General features: G+C 42.1%; 2 protein-coding genes across 5 annotated transcripts in view; one reads left to right on the forward strand and one right to left on the reverse strand.

Moving 5' to 3' along the window:
- The window catches only part of LOC137772552 (leucine-rich repeat-containing protein 51), a 28,390-nt gene extending 24,052 nt beyond the window's left edge, over positions 1–4,338 (reverse strand). For all 3 annotated transcript variants that reach the window (XM_068556525.1, XM_068556527.1, XM_068556526.1), the window contains exon 1: positions 4,217–4,338. The gene's annotated coding sequence lies outside the window, so the exon portion shown is untranslated. The remainder of the gene's footprint in view (positions 1–4,216) is intronic.
- Positions 4,339–4,445: 107 nt separating this feature from the next.
- Positions 4,446–23,567, forward strand: part of NUMA1 (nuclear mitotic apparatus protein 1) — a 73,675-nt gene continuing 54,553 nt past the window's right edge. The window contains exons 1-2 of one of the 2 annotated variants that reach the window (XM_068556518.1): positions 4,446–4,675; positions 14,377–14,441. The gene's annotated coding sequence lies outside the window, so the exon portion shown is untranslated. The remainder of the gene's footprint in view (positions 4,676–14,376; positions 14,442–23,567) is intronic. The other variant, XM_068556519.1, reaches the window with a different exon arrangement.

The following is a 23,567-nucleotide window of genomic DNA, read 5'->3' on the forward strand; positions in this document are numbered from 1 at the left end:
ATGGAGTATTACCCAGCCATAAAAAGAAACGAAATTGAGTTATTTGTAGTGAGGTGGATGGACCTAGAGTCTATCATACAGAGTGAAGTAAGTCAGAAAGAGAAAAACAAATGCCGTATGCTAACACATATATATGGAATCTAAAAAAAAAAAGTGGTACTGATGAACCTAGTTGCAGGGCAGGAATAAAGAGATAGACATAGAAAATGGACTTGAGGACTTGGAGTGGGAGGGGGAAGCTGGGGCGAAGTGAGAGTAGCATCGACATATACACTACCAGATGTAAAATAGTTGGCTGGTGGGAAGCAGCAGCATAGCATGGGGAAATAGGTTTGGTGCTTTGCGATGACCTAGAGGGGGGATAGGGAGGATGGGAGGGAGGCTCAAGAGGGAGGGGATATGGGGACATGTGTATGCATATGGCTGATTCGCTTTGTTGTGCAACAGAATCTAACACAGTATTGTGAAGCAATTATACTCCAATAAAGATCTATTTAGGACTTCCCTGGTGGCGCAGTGGTTAGGAATCCACCTGCCAGTGCGGGGGACATGGGTTCGAGCCCTGGTCCAGGAAGATCCCACATGCCGTGGAGCAACGAAGCCCGTGCGCCACAACTACAGAGCCTGCGCTCTGGCTCCCGCAAGCCACAACTGCTGAGCCTGTGTGCAACAGCTACTGAAGCCCACGAGCCTAGAGCCCGTGCTCTGCAATAGGAGAAGCTACCGCAATGAGAAGCCCACGCACCACAACGAAGACCCAACACGGCCAAAAATTAAAAAAAAAAAAAAAAAAAAAAGATCTATTTAAAAAAAAAATAAGTTAAGGCTTGGGAGTCAGAAGGGAAAAAAAAAAAGAATCCGCCTGCCAATGCAGGGGACACGGGTTCGAGCCCTGGTCCGGGAAGATCCCACATGCCGCGGAGCAAATAAGCCTGTACGCCACAACTACTGAGCCTGCGCTCTAGAGCCCGCGAGCCACAACTACTGAGCCTGCGCTCTAGAGCCCGTGAACCACAACTACTGAAGCCCACGCACCTAGAGCCCGTGCTCCACGACAAGAGAAGCCACCGCAATGAGAAGCCCGCGCACCACAACAAAGAGTAGCCCCCTATCGCCACAACTAGAAAAAGCCTGCGTGCAGCAACGAAGAACCAACTCAACCAAAAATAAAATAAAATAAATTTATATAAAAAAACACTTTACTTAATTTAACTTCATTTAACCAATCCCAAGTTGATCATGGAAATTTGTTTTCAGTTTTTTGAAATTGCTAACAATTGGAATTTGATTTGTTGATAGCCTGTCCCTTCTCTTTCTCAGGTAAGTAGCAACATGATGGCCCAGGAAGCTTTGAGGAATATTCAGATGAAGAGATCTGATAGGAGATTCAACAGCCTGGCCTAGTAAGGGTTTCTATTTATGGGCTACAGGTGGAAGAAAAACCAAAGACTGTCATGAAAAGTCTTCCACATAATCTAATGTATTCTGGGAAGTTATGTTTCCAGGTGCCAAAGGTAGGCCCCAAATTCAAACTGGTTCCTGCCCATCTCTCTACTCCCATCTCTTATCCTCACCTCCAATTCTGCAGACCAGCCAAATGCAACTACTTGGAGTAAGTTCCCTGCACCTGCCTCTGGGCTTCTGCACATCCAGCTTTCTCTGCTTGAAGTACAGTTTCTTCTTCTTTTTGCCTTGCTAATTTTTAATGACTCAGCTCCGGTTTCCCTTTTTTCTGAGGAGCCTACCCTCATGCCCAAGTCTAGATGTGCGACTTCTCTTCTGGACTCCCATAACACCCTATATTTACCCTTGGTAGCACTCGTAACACTAGGATTATCTCCTTACTATCTGTTTGTACATAAACTCCACCAGGGCAGAAGCCATGTTTTTCTCATGGTTGTATCCTGACAGTGGAGGCAAGTAGTACGTACCTAACAATATGTTAAACATTGCAACAGTGAATAACACTATAAAGGAGAGGGACACAAGGTTGCTATAATTGAGGGATCTGAGCTGCTCTGGGCAGTCAGGGGAGATAGTCCTAAAGAAGTGATTGACAGGGACTTCCCTGGCGGTCCAGTGGTTAAGACTCTGCGCTTCCAATGCAGGGGCGCGCGGGTTCATCCTTGGTGGGGGAACTAAGATCCCACATGCCACGCGGCTCGGCCAAAAAAAAAAAAAAAATTGATCGAGAGAAGTCTGAAGGATAAGTACAAATTAACTATGGCAGAGGGAAAAGATGAACATTCCAGGAAGAAATAACAGCATGTGCAAAGGCTCTATGGTAAGTGGTTACTTGGAAATTTTGAAGACCTTAAAGAAGGCCATATAACTGGAGGGAGAGTGGGAGGGAAATGTATGGTTAGACTGGAGGCTGGAAAGATGCGCAGGAGTCAAGCTGAGATGTTGCTTGATGCTAAGAGCAATAGGAAGCCCAAGGTATATTTTTAATTGGGGGTATTGTGGGGAAAGTGAACAATATCAGATTTGCATTTTGAAGGATTACTCTGGTTGCAGTATGCAAAATGGCTCGGAGGGAAGGCAGGAAGGATGTGATGGTAGCTACGACTAGAGAAAAGATATTTAGAAGTAAAGCTGACAGGATTTTATGATGGATGGGAAATGAAAGAGGTATTAAAGATAACGCTTGTTTTTTTACTTCCGTAATGGTGGATAGAGGTGAGAACACTGGAAGAAATTCAGGCTTGGAGTACATAGGGATTATGAGTTCAGCTGCAAACATGTTGAGTTTGGATGTTTTTGAGATATCCTAAAGGAGATGTTGAAGATGCAATTTGTTATATAGATCTGGAGCTTGGAGATGAGGGTTGGGTGGGGTTGGAGATACACACTCCTGTACATCTGCATATAGGTGGTAAATGAAGTTGTGGATGTGGACGAGAATATCCAAGAAGAGAATCTAGAGTGAGGTGGGAAGTGGGCCTAGGACCAAGCATGGGGGAGCTTTAAGACAGTAAGTGGACCAATCAGGGCCAGCTAGGAGCCAGCCAGAAGCTAACTAATCATGGCAGCATCAGACATGGGTGCTGTGTTAGCAAGACTGTTTACTTATTGTTTAGTTAAATCTGTTTGATTCCCATTGTCTTTAGTCTCTCTAGTTACCTTTCCCCATTTAAACTTTCAAGGAAGGATCTGAAACCCATTCAGGCTGAAATGTAAATAACTCAGTGTAGGCAATACAAGTTTCTTTTCCCTGGGGCAGTTTATCTTACTACTTTGAACAAGTCCTTAAGCTAGAGAGGCTGTAGGCTCAAGCTAGAGACTTGGCTGGACGTTGGCAAATGGGGGTCTAGTCCTAGCTGTCACTGACTTGGTGTGTGGCCTCCAGCAAGTCACTGCTCCTCGCTAGGTTTCAGTTTTCCAATCTGTGAAATGGGGATAAATATCCTTGAACTCACAAAGCTCAAAAGAAAGACTGGATGTGAAGACACTGGGTAAGTTGTAATAGATCTGTCATGAAGACTGAAAAGGAGTGAAGCTCTAACTGCAGAACTTGGAGAAGCAGACCACAGAGGAGGTGTAGGGAGAAGAGGTAATTTAAGGACAGGACCCCTAATAAGTATGTGTGGGAAGATCCTGCTGACTCTCTGAAAAGGAGGCTCTACCCTGGGGTCTTCCTGCTTGGAAGGAAAGGGGCAGTTCAAGCCCCAGAAAGTTTCCTACAAATCCAGAATTAGGGACTGTGATTTACTCTAATCTTACTCCCATGTCTTGAAGAGGGTCTCAGTCGACCAGAGGAAAACCAACCCCATGTCTGAGGACGTTTCAGATCTCCCAGGATGTGTCAGGGATTTGAGACAGTAGTATTAGGGGGTCCCATCTTTGTGATGGGGGAGGTTCTTAAGCACCCCCAAATCTGTCTGGGTATGTGTCTCAGCCTTCCCTTCCCTCCCCGCGCCCGTCTATCCCATATGGGTTTGTGTCTTGTTCACTGCGAAAAGGGATAAGGGGTAACGGGGGAAGGTCTCAGGTGCCCGAGAAAGGAAGCGCTTAGTCTTTCCGTGCGCCCCTCCCCTCTCCATAGAGTTCTTGTCCCCTAGAGCAGGTTTCCTGTTTTCCCGCCCAACTCACCCGCAGTTGCTTCCCCTCCAGTCTGTGCGTCCCACTATCTCAGGGTTACTCAGAGCAACTCCATGGTAACTACCTATGTCACCACGTCCCAGCTGAGCGCCGTAGGCGCTGCCGCGATGCCTACCGGGAGCTGTAGTCCGTCAGGGGCTGGGTTCCAAGGCCGCTGGCGGTGCAGGGATTTGTGGTTGCCTTCGCCCTCAAGCCGAGGGCCGGGGTCCGGAAGTTGTGGCACCCTTTCTCCCTTTCCAGGGGCCCTCATACTTCCTTTTCCCGGGTCCTCCAGCGTGCTCTTGCGTGCGACGCCAGCCGACAGGGGCCAATTGAAGGGCGGCGCGAGGGGGCGGGGCCATAGTTTAAACTAATTGTGTGCTTACGGCGCTGGCGCGAGCCCGCGACCACCGCGATCCGGGAAAAGCCAGAGTAGGAGCGGGAGAGCGGGGCTAGGTAACCGGCACGGTCCAGCTGCTGGCGTTTGGTTTGGGCGCCCGCAGAGATGCCCGGGCCCAAAAGAGATGCTGGAGAGGCGGGTGTGAGCGGAAGGGCTCCTTCGTAACCGAGGCTGACTGGGGAGAGTCTATCTAGGGTAAGGTTTGTGAGGAGAGGGGCCTTGTCCGAGGGGGAGGTGCCGGGCGTGCTTTGGGGGGAGGGTCTGTTTGGGGGCGTGTCCATGGAATCGTGTCTGAGGGCGACACGAGTGCCGGTAATGCGGGTTTCTGAAAGGCTAGTCGCCGAGGGTTCCTGTAGTGGGAAGGCTTCGCCTATTATTGTTAACAATAGTGGTAGTAGTAATAACAAACATTTTCTGAGCCTCAACGACGTTTCAGACACTGTGCCACACCCTTTATATGGATCGTCTTTTTAATATTCTTAACAGCATTATTATACTTTATTACAGGTGGGCCATCTGAGGTTTATGTTCAGCTTGGCCAGGGTTGCATAGATAGTGCGTGGTTGGCTGTACCGGGGTTTTTGTGGGGTTGGGCTTAAGTGGGGGGGAGGGGCTGTGTTGGCGGTGCGGGTTGTCTTGGACTAACGAGTCAATTTATTTTGAACCTCACTTTTCACTTATGATGTAAACAACGAATTTACCTGCCTCACCTACTTTCCTGGGGTTATGAGGGTGAAATCAGGTAAGCTGTTTCTTGGAAGCATCTTGGAGAGTAAACATTTTTGACTATAAGTGATGTGACTGTGTGAAGGTTGTTGATGGAAGAGAGCCCAGCTGGGTTGATGCTGCCGCTTCTGGGAGCCCTCTTTTGCTTACCCCTGAGATAGCGCCTTTCATCTGGTATTTGTGTTTGTCTCCCCTACTAGATAGAGACGGTGTCTTTTGTACCTCCATTCTCATGCCTATGCAGGTTGTGAAATGTATCATGGTCATTAACGTATGCTTTGAAATGAATGAGCTTACTTGGGCTGAAAAGGGATAGGAGCCTGGCTTTTCCATCTGTATTTAGTGGCTTTTGAACCTCTTACTATGTACTCTTGCCTGGAAGGGCACTGCCTTCGAAAAATGTGATAATACTTACTTTAATGCATGCTTCCGTTTCTCTGGGGTCTGTTGCCTGGTTATGTTGCCTGGTCATGTGTTTCTAAAGTTCTGGATAGTCAAGTGTGGTGAGCAGAAACCTTTGATGGGAAGGGAATTGGAGCTCTATATTGTGGAGATCTTTACTGCTGTAAATATATGGGAACCTAGAGGGAATGTTCACATCAAGTAAGGCAGCTTTCAGCCAGCAGGGATGAATGTATGTGTTCCTCCCTCTCTATTCTTGTGTGGTATTTTCTCCTTCAGAGGAAGAGGCACATACTTCTTAGTAAAAGCTGCCAAAGTATTCTCTTCTTGGCCCAAGTTCAAGCAAATGATGACTAATTGTAAAGCCTGAATCCTAATCCAAAGCCCAAAACTATACTCCCCCAAACTAGAAGATCTTAACCAAAAGCTCATATAAGGAACATTTCTATTTAGAATGTTCATTTTTTAATTTATGGAATATGGGAGCGAGAGGAATGCCTTGAACTAAGACTTGAGTTCTAGAACTGTTAGGATAGGGGAAAGCCCTGCCACAGATGGATAAACAGAGCTGATCAGGGAATGTTTTGACAGCTGTGTCTAATTGATAAAACCCTATGGTCAGGTATGTCGGGGGTCATTTATTTCAGCCTCTTACCCAGTTTACATTAAACATATCGAAACGTATTGTCCAGACTCAAAATGAGCATTTCAAAGAATGAGACCACTCCCAAAGGTAGTCCATCTTAATGTTAGAACAATTCTAATAAATAATAATTGTTCTGTGCTGTCACTGATTATTTCATTTTACCCATATACATTTACTGTTTGTTTTTTCATTATTCTTTCTTGCATTTTGTCCCTTCTTTTTGTGTCAAATAGATGAATACATCCTTCAGTTTTTTTGTTTTTGTTTTTTTGGCCATGCCAGCGGCATACGGGATCTTAGTTCCTTGACCAGGGATCGAACCTGTGCTCCCTGCAGTGGCAGTGCGGAGTCCTAACCACTGGACCACCGAGGAATTCCTCCTTCAGATGTTTTCTTAGTGAGGGTCTGTTAGTGGTAAATACTCTGTTGGAAAATATCGTTATTTCCTTGTCAGTCTTGATTGATAGTTTAGCTGCGTACTAGGCTTCCAATTATTTTTTTTCCCAGCACTTTGAAAATGTCATTTTACAGAAATTCTGGCTTTTTTTGTTACTCTTGAGAATTACGCTCACAATTGAACTATTATTTCATTGTATGTAACCTGCCTTTTTCTCTGGTTGTTTTTAAGATCCTTTTTTTTGTCATTTGTGTTCTGCAGTTTCATTACATGGTGTGGATTTAATTTTATCCTACTGGGGGCTTATAGTGATGCCTCAATCTGAGATTTCATACCTTTCAATTTTGTAAAAATTCCCCTCTTTATTAAAAAAAAATGTTTTTCCGGGCTTCCCTGGTGGTACAGTGGTTAAGAATCCGCCTGCCAGTGCAGGGGACGCGGGTTCAAGCCCTGGTCCAGGAAGATCCCACATGCCGCAGAGCAACTAAGCCCATGCGCCACAACTACTGAGCCTGCGTTCTAGAACCCGCGAGCCACAACTACTGAAGCCCACGCGCCTAGAGCCTCGTGCTCCGCAACAAGAGAAGCCACCTCAATGAGAAGCCCCCACTTGCTGCAACTAGAGAAAGCCCGCACGCAGCAACAAAGACCCAATGCAGCCAAAAATAAATAAAATAAATTTTAAAAAAAACCACAAAAGTTTTTCCATCTGTCACTATACAAAAATATTACATTATTAACTATATTCCTCACACTGTACAGTTCATACCCGTGATTCACTTATCTTGTAACTGGAAGTTTGTACCTCTTAATCTCCCTCACCTATTTTTCATCCCCCCAGTCTGCATCCCTAGCAACCACCTGTTTGTTCTCTGTATCTGTGACTCTTTCTGTTTTGTTATGTTCTTTCATTTGTTTTTTAGATTTCACATATAATTGAAATTGTACCGTATTTGTCTCTCTCTGTCTGACTTATTTCACTTATCTAGTACCCTCTAGGTCCATCCATGTTGTCGCAAATGGTAAGATTTCATTCTTTTTTACAGCTGAGTAATATTCCATTAGATATATGTACCACATCTTCTTTATCCATTCATCTATCCATGGGCATTTAGGTTGCTTTCATATCTTGGCTATTATAAATAATGCTGCAATGAACATAGGGGTGTATATATCTTTTCACCCCGTTTTTGTTTTCTTTGGATAAACACCCAGGAGTGGAGTTGCTGGATCATATAGTAGTTCTGTTTTAATTTTTTGAGGAACTTACATACTATTTTCCATAGTGGCTGCACCAATTTACATTCTGCCAGCAGTGCATGAGGGTTCCCTTTTCTCCACATCCTCCCCAGGACTTGTTGTTTGTTGTCTTTTTGATAATAGCCATTCTAACAGGTGTGAGGTGATATCTTACAGTGGTTTTAATTTGCATTTCCCTGATGATTAGTGATGTTGAGCATCTTTTCATGTGCCCATTGGCCATCTGTTTGTCTTCTTTGAAAAAAATGTTCAGGTCCTCTGCCCATTTTTTAATTTGGTTATTTTTTTTTAATGTTGAGTTATATGAGTTCTTTGTATATTTTGGATATTAACCCTTTGTCAGATATATTGTTTGTGAATATCTTCTCCCATACAGTAGGTCTTCTTTTCATTTTTTTGGTGCTAGTTTCCATTGCTATACAAAAGCTCTTTAGTTTGATGTAGTCCCATTTGTTTATTTTTGCTTTTGTTTCCCTTGCCTGAAGAGACATATCCAAAAAAATATTGCTAAGACCGATGTCAAAGAGCACACTGCTTGAGTTTTCTTCTAGGAGGTTTATGGTTTCAAGTCTTACATTTAAGTCTTCATTCATTTGGAATTTATTTTTGTATATGGTGTGAGAAAGGAGAAAGTCCAGTTTGAATCTTTTGCATGTAGCTGTACAGTTTTCCCAATACTATTTATTTATTTATTTATTTTTAAAGATTGATTGATTGATTGCTATGTTGGGTCTTCGTTTCTGTGCCAGGGCTCCCTCCAGTTGCAGCAAGCGGGGGCCACCCTTCATCGCGGTGCGTGGGCCCCTCACTATCGCGGCCCCTCCTGTTGCAGAGTACAGGCTCCAGACACGCAGGCTCAGCAGCTGTGGCTCACGGGCCCAGCTGCTCTGCGGCATGTGGGATCCTCCTAGACCAGGGCTCGAACCCGTGTCCCCTGCACTAGCAGGCAGATTCCCAACCACTGCGCCACCAGGGAAGCCCCCAATACTATTTATTGAAGAGACTTTTACTCATTGTATAGTCTTGTCTCCTTTTTTGTAGATTGATTGATCATGTAAGTGTGTGTTCATTTCTGCATTCTCTATTCTGTTGCATTGATCTGTGTGTCTTTTTTTTTTTTAATTTATTTATTTAATTAATTTATTTTTGTCTGCGTTGGGTCTTTGTTGTGGTGCATGGGCTTCTCATTGCAGAGGCTTCTCTTTGTTTCGGAGCACGGGCTCTAGGCACGCGGGCTTCAGTAGTTGTGGTGTGTGGGCTCAGTAGTTGTGGCACACGGGCTCTAGAGCACAGGCTCAGTAGTTGTGGTGCACGGTTGTGGTGCTCCGTGGCATGTGGGATCTTCCTGGACCAGGGCTCGAACCCATGCCTACTGCATTAGCAGACGGATTCTTACCCACTGCGCCACCAGGGAAACCCTGTGTGTCTGTTTTGGTGTACTGTTTTGGTTACTACAGTTTTGTAGTATAGTTTGAAATCAGGGAGCATGATACCTTCAGTTTTGTTCTTCAGGATCGTTTTGGCTATTCAGGGTCTTTTGTGTTTCCATACAAATTTTAGAATTATTTGTCCTAGTTCTGTGAAAAATTCCCTTGGTATTTTGATAGGGATTGCACCGAATTTGTAGAATGCCTTAGGCTAGAATGGTCATTTTAACAGTACAGTAAGTCATCTACATACGAACCTTCAAGTTGCAAACTTTCAAAGATGCGAACATGCAGTCAAATGTCCAATCATATAAGGTAGTTCACGTGTCTGGCGTACATTGTCACGTGCATGCATCCTCTACAAGTGGTTCTGCTTTTGTGTACTTTTCTGTACAGTACAGTAGTACAGTATCTTTATTTCAAGCCCAAGATGTCCAGAAGTAAGCATAAAAGCAGCAGTGATGTAGCTGGTGCTACTGTACATTTCAAGGTACTGTACTGTAAGATTAAAATTTTATTTTTGTGTTTGTTTTTTATGTATTATTTGTGTGAAAAGTATTATAAACCTATTATAGTACAGTACTATATAGCCGATTGTGTTAGTTGGCTATCTAGGCTAACTTTGTTGGACTTAGGAACAAATTGGACTTACAAACACACTCTTGGAAGGGAACTTGTTTGTATAGGGGACTTAACTGTATTAATTCTTCCAGTCCATTAGCATGGTGTATCTTTCCATTTGTTAGTATCATCTTTAATTTCTTTCATCAGCGTCTTGTCTTTTTCTTAGTACAGGTCTTTTACCGCAGTTAGATTTGTTACTAGATATTTTATTCTTTTTGATGCATTTGTAAATAATATTGCTTTCTTAATTTCTCTTTCTGTTAATTCTTTGTTAGTGTATAGAAACACAACAGATTTCTGTATATTAATTTTGTATTCTGCAACTTTACTGAATTCATTGATGAGTTCTAATTTTTTTTGGTGGCCCCTTTAGGATTTTCTGTAGTATCATGTCATCTGCAAACAGTGACAGTTTTACTTCTTCCTTCCCAATTTGGATTCTTTTTATTTCTTTTTCTTGCCTGATTGCTGTGGCTAAGACTTCCAATACTATGTTGACTAAAAGTGGTGAGAGTGGGCATCCTGTCTTGTTCCTGATCTTAGAGGAAATGCCTTCAGCTTTTTACTGTTGAGTATGATGTTAGCTGTGGGCTTATCATATGTGGTCTTTATTTTGTTGAGATATGTTCCCTCTAGACCCACCTTTTTTTTTTTGTCGTTTAAAAAAAAATTTATTTATTTTTGGCTGCATTGGGTCTTTGTTGCTATGCGTGCACTTTCTAGTTGCGCTGAGCAGGGGCTACTCTTTGTTGCGTTGCACAGGCTTCTCATTTCGGTGGCTTCTCTTGTTGCGGAGCACGGGCTCTAGGCGCGTGAGCTTCAGTAGTTGTGGCACGCAGGCTCAGTAGTTGTGGCTCGCGGGCTCTAGAGCACAGGCTCAGTAGTTGTGGTGCACGGGCTTAGTTGCTCTGTGGCACATGGGGTATTCCTGGGCCAAGGATTGAACCTCTGTCCCCTGCATTGGCAGGTGGATTCTTAACCACTGTGCCACCAGGGAAGTCCCATCTAGACCCACTTTGATGATAGTTTTTTTAAAATCATAAATGGATGTTGAATTTTGTCAGAAGCGTTTAATGCATTCATTTAGATGATTTTTATTCTTCAGTTTGTTAATGTGGTGTATCACACTGATTGATTTGTGGATGTTGAACCATCTTTGCATCCCTGGGATAAATCCCACTTGATCATGGTGCACGATCCTTTTAATGTGTTGTTGAATTTGGTTTGCTAATATTTTGTTGAGGATTTTCACAACTATAAAGTGATATTGGCCTGTAATTTTCTTTCTTTGTGATATCTTTGTCTGGTTTTGGTGTTGTGGTGATGCTGGCCTTGAAAATGTTTGGAAGCATTCCTTTCTCTGTACTGTTTTTGGAATAGTTTGAGAAGAATAGGTGTTAACTCTTCTTTAAATGTTTGGTAGACTTCACCTGTGAAGTCGTCTGGTCCTGCACTTTTGTTTATTGGCAGTTTTTTTAAATTGCTGATTCAATTTTATTACTGGTAATTGGTCTATTTATATTTTCTATTTCTTCCTGATTCAGTCTTGGGAGATTGTACATTTCTAAGAATTTGTCCATTTCTCTTAGGTTGTCCATTTTATTGGCATATACCTCTTTAAATAGTGCCTCTCCCTGATCTCATATTTAACTTACCTTGAACCTTCTATTGTTAATTCTGTCCTCCACATCTCTTATTCTTTTCTTCATGATTTCTGTCTCTATCTTTCTGTGTTACCTCTAGATAATTTCCTTAAATCTATCTCCTAGCATACTAATTACTCTTAAGCTAGAACTAATTTACTTTTTTTAATATATAAATTTAAATATTTATTTATTTATTTTTGGCTGCATTGCTGCCCGTGGGCTTTCTCTAGTTGCGGCAGGTGGGGGCTACTCTTCATTGCGTTGCGCAGGCTTCTCGTTGTGGTGGCTTCTCTTGTTTTGGAGCATGGGCTCTAGGCACACGGGCTTCGGTAGTTGTGGCTCGCGGGCTCTAGAGTGCAGGCTCAGTAGTTGTGGCGCGTGGGTTTAGTTGCTCCGTGGCATGTGGGATCTTCCCAGACCAGGGATCAAACCTGTGTCCCCTGCATTGGCAGGCAGATTCTTAACCACTGTGTCACCAGGGAAGCCCCTAATTTACTTTTTGAATTCTTATTTTCATTAGCTAAGTTTTTCATTTCCTCAGGTACTCTTCGGTTTATTTTCAAATCTGCCTCTTTGTTTTTCATGGTATCTTGTTTTTGTCTTGTGTTTTCAATTCATCTATATTAATTTTAAATAAATTTAACTTAATGTGTCTGTTCAATTTTCTGAAGCTTTTCGGGTATAATCCTGCCGTTTGTTTTAATGACTCTTTGTCATGATGGATTGTTTCCTCAAGTATTTTATAATTTTGGATTGTGAGCTCATATTCAAAGGAGTATCATCTATGATAGCCTTATGTAGCTTGAGTTGAGGTCAGTTCTCTCAAGAACAGCTTTTTTATTTTTATCAGCTTTGCTTAATTGTAATTTATGTATTTATAATATGCTTTATTTAAAGTAAAAAGAGTTTTTACAGATTTATACACTTACAAAAAGCTGCCCCAATCAAGATACAGAGCATTCCCATCACTCCCAAAAGTTTCCTTATGCCTCTTTACAGTTCATCTTTCCCTTTCCCTTGGCCCCAGGAACCACTATAGATTAATTTGTATTTTCTAGAATTTTATCTAAGTCAAATTATACAGAGTGTACCTTTGTGTCTGCTTTCTTTCAGGCAGTGTAATGCATTTGAAATTTATCTATTTAGTACATATATCAGTAATTTGTTACTTTCTGTTCCTAAGTAGTATTCTCTTACATGACTATATCATACCATTTTGTTTGTCATTTACTGTTGATGGACATTTGGGTTGTTTCCAGTTTTTGGCTATCGTGATAAAATTGTTGTGAGCATTCATGTACAAATCTTTGAGTGGACATGTATTTTCTTGACTCTTTGGAGTGATATGGCTGGGTCATATGGCAAGTTATCTTTAAATTTTTAAGAAATTACCAGTTTTCCAAAGTGGCTGTACTGTTTTATATTCCCATTGCAGTATCTGAGAGCTCTGGTTTCTTTATATTCTTACCAGCACTTGGTATTGTCAGTCTTTTTAATTTTAGCCGTTCTCATGGAGGTGTAGTGTTATTGTGGTTTTAATTTGCATTTTCCTGATGATGTTGAACATCTTTTGGCCATTTGTGTATCTCCTGCAGCAACTTTGTATTTGCTCCTGCTGGGAACTCAAGGCTGTTCCCAACCTGGGAGTAAAATGTCTGTAATTTTTCTGTACTTGTAGATTTCCAGGCCACAGACTTAGTATAAATTTTTAACTCCAAATCCACCTCTTGTGTGCACCTATGGTTATTAATTCCTAGAAAGTTTTTTTCCTCCCACTTTACTAGATGAGCAAGGCAACCTCCCTTATTTCCCTGAGACAGATTTTTTTTTTTTTTTCCTAGTCTGTCTTTTTTACTGAGGATCCCAGCCTTTATACAGAGATCTCAGTTGTTTTTTATGGGCTCAAGATCTCCTGGACTATGAGGAGGTCACGAATTCCTTACATTGCTGGGACAGCTATGCCTCACTAATCCAATTTTCAGCTTCTTTGTTTCTGTTTCCTGGGATTTCTCCTACTTTCTTGTGAGTTCAGATTATCTAGTGTCAGTTAGGATCCTATCAGGAAAATAGAAACCACACACAGATTTTAATAGAGTGAATTCAATAAAGGGGTTTAATTTAAACCTTTGTTGGAGGGCTGAAAGAGCAAAAAGGGAGTCTTAAAGTAACTTTGATATAATAACTGCATTAAGCAGCTGCCTCATCCAGGACTGAAAAACAAAGGGAAGAAGGTAGGGGTTGTCAGAACCTAGAATTCTGGAGGGATCCGATGGAACTGCATGCACCCTGATTCTCTGAGGAGAGGGTGTTGCTGGTTTCTCAGGAGCTCACAGGAGGGCCCTGGAGGAGCCGGGTTTGGTTGAGCCCTGCCCTGCTGGTGCTGGTGCCTCTGAGAGGGAGTTTAGAAAGAAGCAGGAAAGAATCAACTGCTGTTGTCAAGAAACAGCGAGCCACAGGAAGAAGGAAGTCCCTTGCAGCCTCTTCCTGCCTTCCATTTTCCCTTTAGCACCCCCTGTAGACAGAACCTAACTGGGAGCCCGCTGGCAAAGGTGAGATAGTATTGGTGGAGTCCAAGCCCCAGCATCACAGAGCAGAGCATAACAGGGCAGGTGTGGAGCTGAGAGAAAATAACTAGCAAGTCTAAAAGGATTTTTATTATTATTTTTCTAAGCATTTCCAGGCATATTTAGTAGGAAGATTTTCGGGTTATCTGGTCCATTATAGCAATAGTCAGTAATAGCGATAGATGGCTTTCTTTTTTTTTTCAGCGTATACTGTGAGCCAAGCACTGTTGTAAGCACTTTACATGAACTGCTTCCCAAAGTTCTATGAGGTAAGTACTATTATTACTACTATAAATTAATCTGCCCAAAGCCATACAGTTTGTAAGTGTCGTAGAGTTGGTGTTCTAATCCAAGCATTCTGGGTTCCATAATGCACATTCTTAACTTCTTTATTGTGCTGAAAGTTCTTCCCTACATCAAACCAAAATCTGTCCTCCTTTAACTTCTGCTCACTAGTTCTGGTTTTGGCTTCTTGCAAGGGGACACATAAGTCTTTCTCCTTGTCTACATGACAAGCATGCTTATGTTTGAAAAAAGTTTTCATGTTTTCTCTGGCATAACATCTGTACTCCCCTCACATTTGCCACGACATGACTTTCAGACCCTTCACCACGGTGGTTGTCATTCTTTCTCGCATGTGCTCTGACTTTGCTTTTCAGAGGTGGGGCACAGGGTCATCTTCTACTAACGTGACCTGAGCTGCGTTGATGTTTTGGGTAGGTCTGTCAGATTAATGGTTCACAGGGGAGTGTATGGAGTAACAGCCTGTTCTCCACTTCCCACCATAGGCAGCCTTTTTTTCTCCCCAAAGGCAACCTTTTTAATATGAACTGTTGTACCAGGTCCTTACCATCCCATGTTAGTTTGGTTGATTTCTTTTATTCTAAATGCAGGGCTTTATGTTTAGTCCTGTTAAATTATATATTGGCTATTTTTGGTATCATTGAACCTGTTAAGATCTTTTTGCTGGATCAAATCTAAAAACATTGTATTTTCTTTTCTTCACGGTTTATAATTCCAAAGTCTAACAAGCAGACTTTACATATTTTCATTCTGTCTTTGGTAAAAATGCTAAACATGGTAGGTTTGAGAAGAAAGCTGAATGTTACACCTCTGGAGATCTTACTTCAGTTGGTGGAGGTTTGGGGGGAATAGTTTTGACTATTCTTTCTGCTAAATTGGGGGAGGAGCTGTCTGGAAAGGGCAGAATCTTGGCTGTCAATGAGGGGAGGAGAGAGTCAAGGTTAAGGATTGGCCTTTGGGCAGTCAGTCACCCTAATAAGGGACCACTTGGCAGAAGTAAAATGATCTGGTGGCTGTAGAAGGGAGAGAGGGCATATTGCACAGCATGCTTCTGGGTTGAGGCCTCTCTTGGCAGCTGTGTCAGCTGTCCTTTCTGTCCTCTTTAAGGGCCAGTTTCTTTGAAGCCAGTGCAGGAAATGCCAGTGATTCAGCCTTGCATATTTCTTCTGCCTTATTGCAGCTCAGGACTGGTTTGTCTGGTGAGGAGTGAAGACTGTGCATGTATTTCAGGCTTATTTATTTGACCACCTGGGTGCCTTCCGGTGACTGGCCAGAGACACTTGCTTTGCAGGCTGTCAAGTTTTTGGTACCCTGTGGCAAGGTGAATACAGTGTGACCCGAGGTCTTGGTCCTGTGTGTGGGTAGCAACTGCATTCTACCCTGTAAGGGGGCATTTGTCAAGTGCCTGACTTCTGGATGGTCTCAGGGAGGGATGAGGTAACAATAGCTTTTATTGCCTACTTTTCTGTCTTTCCTATGGCGTGACGATGTGAGTTTGAGGGAAACCTCTTGTTCCCTTAGAGTTTGCCACTGTACCCCTCATGAACTACTGCAAAGTGGACTCTGTCTGGTTGCTGACCCCCAAAGCCCAGTTTCCTTAGGCAGTGAGCAAATCATAATGAGTGCCTATTATACCTCTCACAGAGCTGAGTATTTAACAAGTGTATCTATAATACAGGATTTCCCTACTCCCCAACTGTTCAAACCTACAGATACTTTACAAGAATAATGTAACAAATGCTTGTATATTCTTCACCTAGCTTCACTAATTGTTAATGGTTTGCTATTTTTGGTCTCTATCCTTCATTTTCTGAACCTTTTGACTGTTAGATGTAAACATCATGTTACTTCATCCCTAAATATTTCAACAAGTATTTCCTAAAAAAATAAGAATATCTTCCTATCATAACCACAATAAAATTACACTCAGAAATTCAGTACATCCGGTATACAATACTTGTTCAGATTGCTCTAATTTTTCCAATGATGTCTTTCATAGACTTTTTGTCAGTTCGGGATCCATTGAAGGATCATGCATGCGTTAGTTGTCACGACTTTGTCAAGCCTTTATTCTGCTTTAACTTTGAACAGTTTTTAAATCCCTTAATCTTGAATACCTTTTTGTCTGTCATAGCATTGACATTCTTTAGAGTTCAAGTTAGTTTTTTGCAGAATGTCTCTTAATTTGGATTTGTATGATTATTTCCTCTTGACTAGATACAGGTTAAACATTTTTGGTAGAACTGGATAGGTTAATACAGTAGTTTGATAGTGAAGCTAGAAAACACATGAAAACAGTATTCAGTTTTGCATGACAGTACATAATTTAGCATTCAGTTATGCTGTCTAATCTGTAAGCCCCATCAGAATTGAGAGAAGAGGGAATTCAGTAGGACCTGGAGGTACTAGGAGAGACTTCAGTAGGAAGATGGGGTTTGGAAGATGGACAGAATTTGAGTCAGTTGGAGTATGGTTAGACAAGCTGCTATTTGGACTTCTCATCCCACTACTAAGGTTATATATCATGAAAAGTGAATTCCCTCTTCAGAGTTTAGAGTTCTATATCTTTCATGGTGTTTGTACTGCTGGGAAGCCTAATAGTTTAGAGCTCTTGCTTTGGTTTCAGACAGGCCTAGAGACTGTGCTCAGCATTTTGCCAGCTGCCTAACCTTAGGGAAGTTTCCTTACGTGCAAGCTAGAATGAGTATTGGTAACTCTTTAAAGTGTTATTGTGATGCTCAGAGTGAAATATTGCATAAATACTTGAATTAAAACATTTGAATGCCTTTAGGTGGGGGCAACACTTCCTAGTTTTTCCATGTGCCACATTGGAACATTCATTTCTATTACCTGCCTAACCCCTGAAGGGGCTTGAATTTACCACTGCTGGATAACTGAAGGCATGGAAATGAGAAAGGGCTTGGCTCATGCAGAGAGAAATGGGAAGACTGGCTTGATTAGTTCAGAGTGTACAGTGTGGAATAGTGGGAAATAAGGTTGAATAAATGACTTGAGGCTATATAATGGAGGGCTTGGAAAGTTAAGCCAAGGGATTTAGATATGGTGCTTTAGGAAGAAAACCATGGAAGGTTTTTGAGCAGGAGGGACGCACTTGGAAATGTGAGTGGTATGGAGCCTCCTGAGGAAGGACCTTACCTGCTTTAGAGACTGGAGCCCTAGTACGGCAGAGCCTTCCCAGTGCTGACCACGTTGGGGTGTGGTTTGGCTGTCTTGCCACAGGAGGCCAGACTTTCTGCCCCAGTGACTCTTCGTGCTCTGCCACTGACCCACCCCGTTGAACTAGGCTGCGTGGCTTCCCTTCCGGTGGCTGTCTGATCTACAGAATGCTGGGGCTGCCCAGGATGATGTGAGGCTGAGCTGACCAACAGTCGGCAGCGGGATGGGGGAATGAACAGCATTCCTGTCCCTTTTGCCCTTCCTTGGGTGGAGGCTAATTATAAGCCAGATTGCCAGGGATCACTTTGTCCGAACCTGAGAAAGCTGTTCACCAGGAGATAAGTCAAGATGGTTCCTGCCCTCTCTCTGCTTTTTCATAGGTCAGCTTTTTCTTGAACAGGATCTCTACTACTTTCTTTTTCCTTGATCCAGGTTCTTCTAAGTAACCTTCTTTCAATTACTTGAAGTAAACAGGTTACTGCAGGAGGTGGGCAGAGATGTTTAATAAACATGTTCTTCTAGCTGTGGGAGGAGAGTCTAGGGGGTTTCACTGACCCTTGTTGTGAGGTAGATTACCCAGAACTCTTGTGAACCAGGCACTAAACGATGGCTCATACTCATAGGAGCCACTGCAGAGAAGTCCTGGTCTTAAGCTATCATTTCTCAGCAACTGGGTTTCAAAACCATTCTTGTTGTGCTTTAGTGTCCTGAGTTATCTCCCCTTTGAAAGACAGCAGTGAGGAACAGGAAGGGGGAGGTGCATGGATTAGGATGTTTGTGGCTTATGCTGGGAGGCAGGGTGACTAGGTTTCTAGTCCTGATTACTGCTAACCAGCTGTGTGACCAGGGACAAACTGCCTAACCCCAGTGGACTATAGTTTTCTTATATGTAAAAATGAGCAGTTTAGATTATATGATCTAGAAGATTTCTTCCAGAGCCAAAATTTATGATTATATGTGTGACTGTAAATTAGTATGATAGTTTGTCTTTAACACACGTGACATATATGGCCCATACCTTGTCCCCTTCATTGTAATTTTGGGACAATTAGAGTATTTGTAAGTTTGTCCCCCTCAGAGTAATTGTGTTCTCAGCCTTTACGTTTATTCGGGTGATGCTGCCAGTGCTCAAAACATTTTTGACCTCTAAGCCAATCTTTTTTTTTTTTTTTTTTAAATTTTATTTATTTATTTATTTATTTTTGGCTGCGTTGGGTCTTCGTTGCTGCACGCGGGCTTCCTCTAGTTGCGGCGAGCGGGGGCTACTCTTCGTTGCGGTGCACGGGCTTCTCATTGCAGTGGCTTCTCTCATTGTGGAGCACGGGCTCTAGGCACGCGGGCTCAGTAGTTGTGGCTCGCGGGCTCTAGAGCACAGGCTCAGTAGTTGTGGCACACAAGCTTAGTTGCTCTGCAGCATGTGGGATCTTCCCGGACCAGGGATCAAACCCGTGTCCCCTGCATTGGCAGGCGGATTCTCAACCACTGCGCCACCGCCACCGGGGAAGCCCTAAGCCAATCTTTTGAATATTCTCAGAGGTAGCAAATCTTCACTCTTGCTTGGTAGATTCAGTTTTTGCAAACAGCTAGAAGATATTGTGAGCCAAAGACAAGCAAGGCAGTATCTTTTTTGGTGAAGAATGAGGTGGGACTGTAAAATAATAAGATTTAATTTTTGTGTGTGTCTCACATGGAGTAGACTTTAAAGGCAGTTCCCAAAGGAGTGTTTTGTAAATCTTAGGAGACTATTTTAATTACAGTTTTCACTTGATTCAACAAGATTGGAAATGTTTGTTTAAAAGGGTGTCACTTCCTTTATACTCACTGTGCATATGCCTGCTTCTAGGTCAAAATGACAAGATAGTGGGTGGAGAAAATTAGCCTTTCTCGTGGTAGTCCTCCCAAATCACAAATGTGCTGAGGGTCAAAAAGGGTTGGAACATGTTGCTATGGGACATTGTAGCTGAGGAGCCACTGCAGTCCCGGCTCCAGAAGACTCAACAGCCACAAGTTCCTCAGGCTGCAGCAGCCACTGCTCACCAGCACACCATAGTCCATCAGGATGATTCCCAGGTGGCGTGGCTGAAGCAGATGATTTGGTAGCTCCAGTCTTTTGTAGGAGAAATGATGTATCAACTTACTTGGTTTGTTGTCTGTTGTTTGTTTATTTGTTTTCGTCAGCAGTTTGAGTTTGAGGAAGGGTGGGGATGGGTGGGGGATGGGTGGGGGGTCAAAGCAGAGGGGCTATCTTGAATGCATTTCAGTTAGGCTGTCTGTAGTATCCTGGACTCTGTTCCTGGAAATGGTGGTCTTGTTGATAACTAGTCAAGAAAATAAGGTGTTAGGCATCCTAATCAAAAGGTTCTGTCACTAAGTCACTTTGTGATTCTCTTTCTCACTGCCATGTTTCCTTCATTTTTCTTCATTGAAAGAGTTAGATACTAAGAGTTCTAGATCTGAAAACAGGTAGGCCAAAGGAAGTTTGAGGTAGGGAACTATCTGTTTGTTCTAAGCTGCTTGACTATTAGACTAGGGGGGTAGGAGTGGAATTCCTTTTTAGTCCTTAAATTATAGTGACTATACTCTCTACTGGCAGTCACAGCTGAGTGATCAAACGTGAAGCAGCTATTTAATGAGAAGCAGGCACTGGGAGCTTTCTCCTGAAAAACAATCACAGGACATGCTGGTCTTGAGAGAGGTAGTCATTCCCTGGTAGGACCTATTGTTTGAAGGAGGTGGGGGTGAATTTCATCAAAATGGACAGTGTGGATATTGTGATTTAGAAGGGTTAGAGACTTTGTTCCCTGCTATTGTTAATTTCAAGCCTCTCTTTAAAGGGATTCTCTTAATGATTGGAGCAGTGTGGGATTCATTTAGAGAAAAAGCCCCATGTAACCACAATAGAAATTAAATGCCTAAGAGCAGAGCCAGTTGCTGGAGAGACCTAATCAGTTGCTTTTCAATACTTAGATCCTACAGTGACAGCAAGGAGAGAATAAGCTGCTTGGTGAGCTCGCTATGTACTAGGCTGGGAGATTTGGGCTCTAAACAGAGGAAGAGGTGATCTGTAGAATCCACACCTCTTAATCTCCCTATTTCTCTTCTTTCCCTCAGTGCCCTTTAGTTTTAATTAGGATTGTGTAAACACAGTCAGCTTGCCAGTCCCCTTAAAGTGGCAGGCCCATGACATTTTCTGCTGGTCACTCTTGCTAGGTATGTGGCTTTAAAGTAGAGGGATTGTCCTCTTTGACAGTTTGGCTTCACTGGCTGCCTCACTGAAAGAATTCTCTAGATTAGGGCCAGTTGGCTGTCATTCAGTTGGGCAGCATTATTTAGCACCTGCGGTGTGCAAGCATTGTGCTGGAACAGAGCTGATAGGTGAATAAGATGGTTTCTGCTCTTCAGGAGCTTATTAGTTAAGTGAAATGCATATGCAGCTAACGTTGACCCAAGGAGGAATGAAGTAAAGTGTGTAGAGGAACAAGCAATATGGAGCATATAGAGGAAACAACAATTATTCCTGAATTGGGGGGAACGAGGAGAGCTTCTGAAGGGAGAAAGCTTTTGAGCTAGGTTGTAAAGGGTGAATTAGAATTCCTTAAGTTCAGAAGAAAGGACATTTTGGGTTTTTTTTTTTTTTTTTTTTGACCGTGCCACGTAGCTTGTGGGATCCTAGTTTGCCCACCAGGGCTCAAACCCGGGCCCTCGGCAGTGAGAGCGCGGAGTCCCAACCACTGGACCACCAGGGAATTCCCTTTTTTAAAAAAATGTTTTTTACTTTTTTCGTTTTTTAGAAAGGGCATTACGGAGGAGGTCACGGCATGGGCAAAGGCACAGAGCCTGGAAAATGCCTGGCATGTCTGGGAAAAGTGTTCCTGAGATAGAAGATATTTTAGAGGAATGAGCTGGAGATGAGGCTGGAAAAGATGTTTGATGGTTGGATCTTAAAGAACATTTAAGTGTCATGCTAAGGGATTTGGATTTTATTCTTCATGGAGTTAGCTCTTGAGTGTTTTGGAGTGTTTTTCAAGTGTAAGGTCTTAGATTTCAGGGTTGAGAAGGTGGTGGTCTTGGTTCTTAAAGTATAAAGTTTATCAGCCATCTAATGTTTATGTACTTGATTCCTTAGTTATATTTTCTAAAGCACCTCCAAACACAAGAAGGCAGGAAATAGTCAGCAGTGTCCCTTTAGACTGAGCTTTCCCCACTCCCCAAAGATGAAGATTTTCTTAGGCATATACATCCTACAGTCTTGTTTAGTGGGTTGCTTACTACTGCTAATCCTTTTGAATATACAGTGGAAACCAAAAACATTTTTTTGAACTGATTGAAAATAGTATATATTCACTGTAGGAAATATGAAAAATACAGAAAAGTATAAAGAAAAGTAAAATCATCTATAACCCCACCATCTGGAGAAAATCACTTATTTCCATTTTAGTATTTACTTTCAATGTTTTCTACCTATGCATGTTTCTGTGTGGCATAGTCCAGATCATATATTACCTACAATTTTGTCTTCTGCTTTTTTCCCATTTCCCATTGTTTTCATTATATAAATTCATATATGTTTATAATGTTGCTGAAGCTCTTTACAAATATTCCTTTTTTTTTTTTTGGTTGTGCCTCTCGGCTTGTGGCATCTTAGTTCCCTGACTACTGATCGAACCTGGGCCCCCTGCAGTGAAGGCTCAGAGTCCTAATCACTGGACCACCAGGGAATTCGTGATATTTCTTTTTTTTCTTTTTTTTAAATAAATTTATTTATTTTATTTATCTTTGGCTGCATTGGGTCTTTGTTGCTGCGCACGGGCTTTCTCTAGTTGCGGCGAGCGGGGGCTACTCTTCGTTGCAGTGCATGGGCTTCTCATTGTGGCGACTTCTCTTGTTGAGGAGCACAGGCTCTAGGCGCACAGGCTTCAGTAGTCGTGCCATGCGGGCTCAGTAGTTGTGGTTCGCGGGCTCTAGAGCACAGGCTCAATAGTTGTGGCGCACGGGCTTAGTTGCTCCGCAGCATGTGGGATCTTCCCGGACCAGGGCTCGAACCCGTGTCCCCTGCATTGGCAGGCAGATTCTTAACCACTGCACCACCAGGGAAGCCCTCGCGATATTTCTATTTTAAACAATACTCTAATACTTAGATACAAATTATAAAAGTAATATATATAATAAGTAAGTCCCTTGCACGTCACCCTTTATCCTAATCCTACTCTGCAGAGGTAACAATTACTTATTAATAGTTTTTATTAATTTATAATTTATTAGTAATTTCTGGTATATCTTTGCATGAACATTATTATGCATAAGTTTTGATCAGTATTTTTCATTATTTTCTTATGATACATCTCTACAAGTGAATTACTGGGTCAAATATGTGAAATTAAATTTTTTTTTCCTGATTGTACTTCATGGTACAGTTTAGAAAACATGAAAAATAAGGTTTTTAAGGGAGGAAGTAAGAATGACCCATAATTCCACAACTCACAAATAAACATTATTTGATATATTTCCTTATAAATATAACATGCATATTCACACTCACAATTGTGCAGGTGTGTGTGTATGGATCACATACACAGTTGTATATGTAGTTTAAAAAATAAACGGTCATACCACACTAACACTATATATCGTGCTTTTAAAATTCAACATTTCCCCATGTCATTAAAATTATTTAGAATATTTTTAATGACTGCATAAGGCTTCATCATATGGATATATCATAATTTACTTGAGTTATTGTTACTTAGTTTTTCTCATTTTTCATAATGATAAATAATTATATTAATACATATATATCTTTGTTTATATTTCAGATAATTTTCTAAACTTTTATTTCTGTGAATGGAATTATTTGATCAAAGAACACAAACTTTGTTTTTTTTTAGCAGTCTCATTTTAAAATTTTTTGGTAAAAT

The sequence above is a fragment of the Eschrichtius robustus genome, chromosome 11, assembly GCF_028021215.1.
Source record: "Eschrichtius robustus isolate mEscRob2 chromosome 11, mEscRob2.pri, whole genome shotgun sequence".
Lineage (NCBI taxonomy): Eukaryota > Metazoa > Chordata > Mammalia > Artiodactyla > Eschrichtiidae > Eschrichtius > Eschrichtius robustus.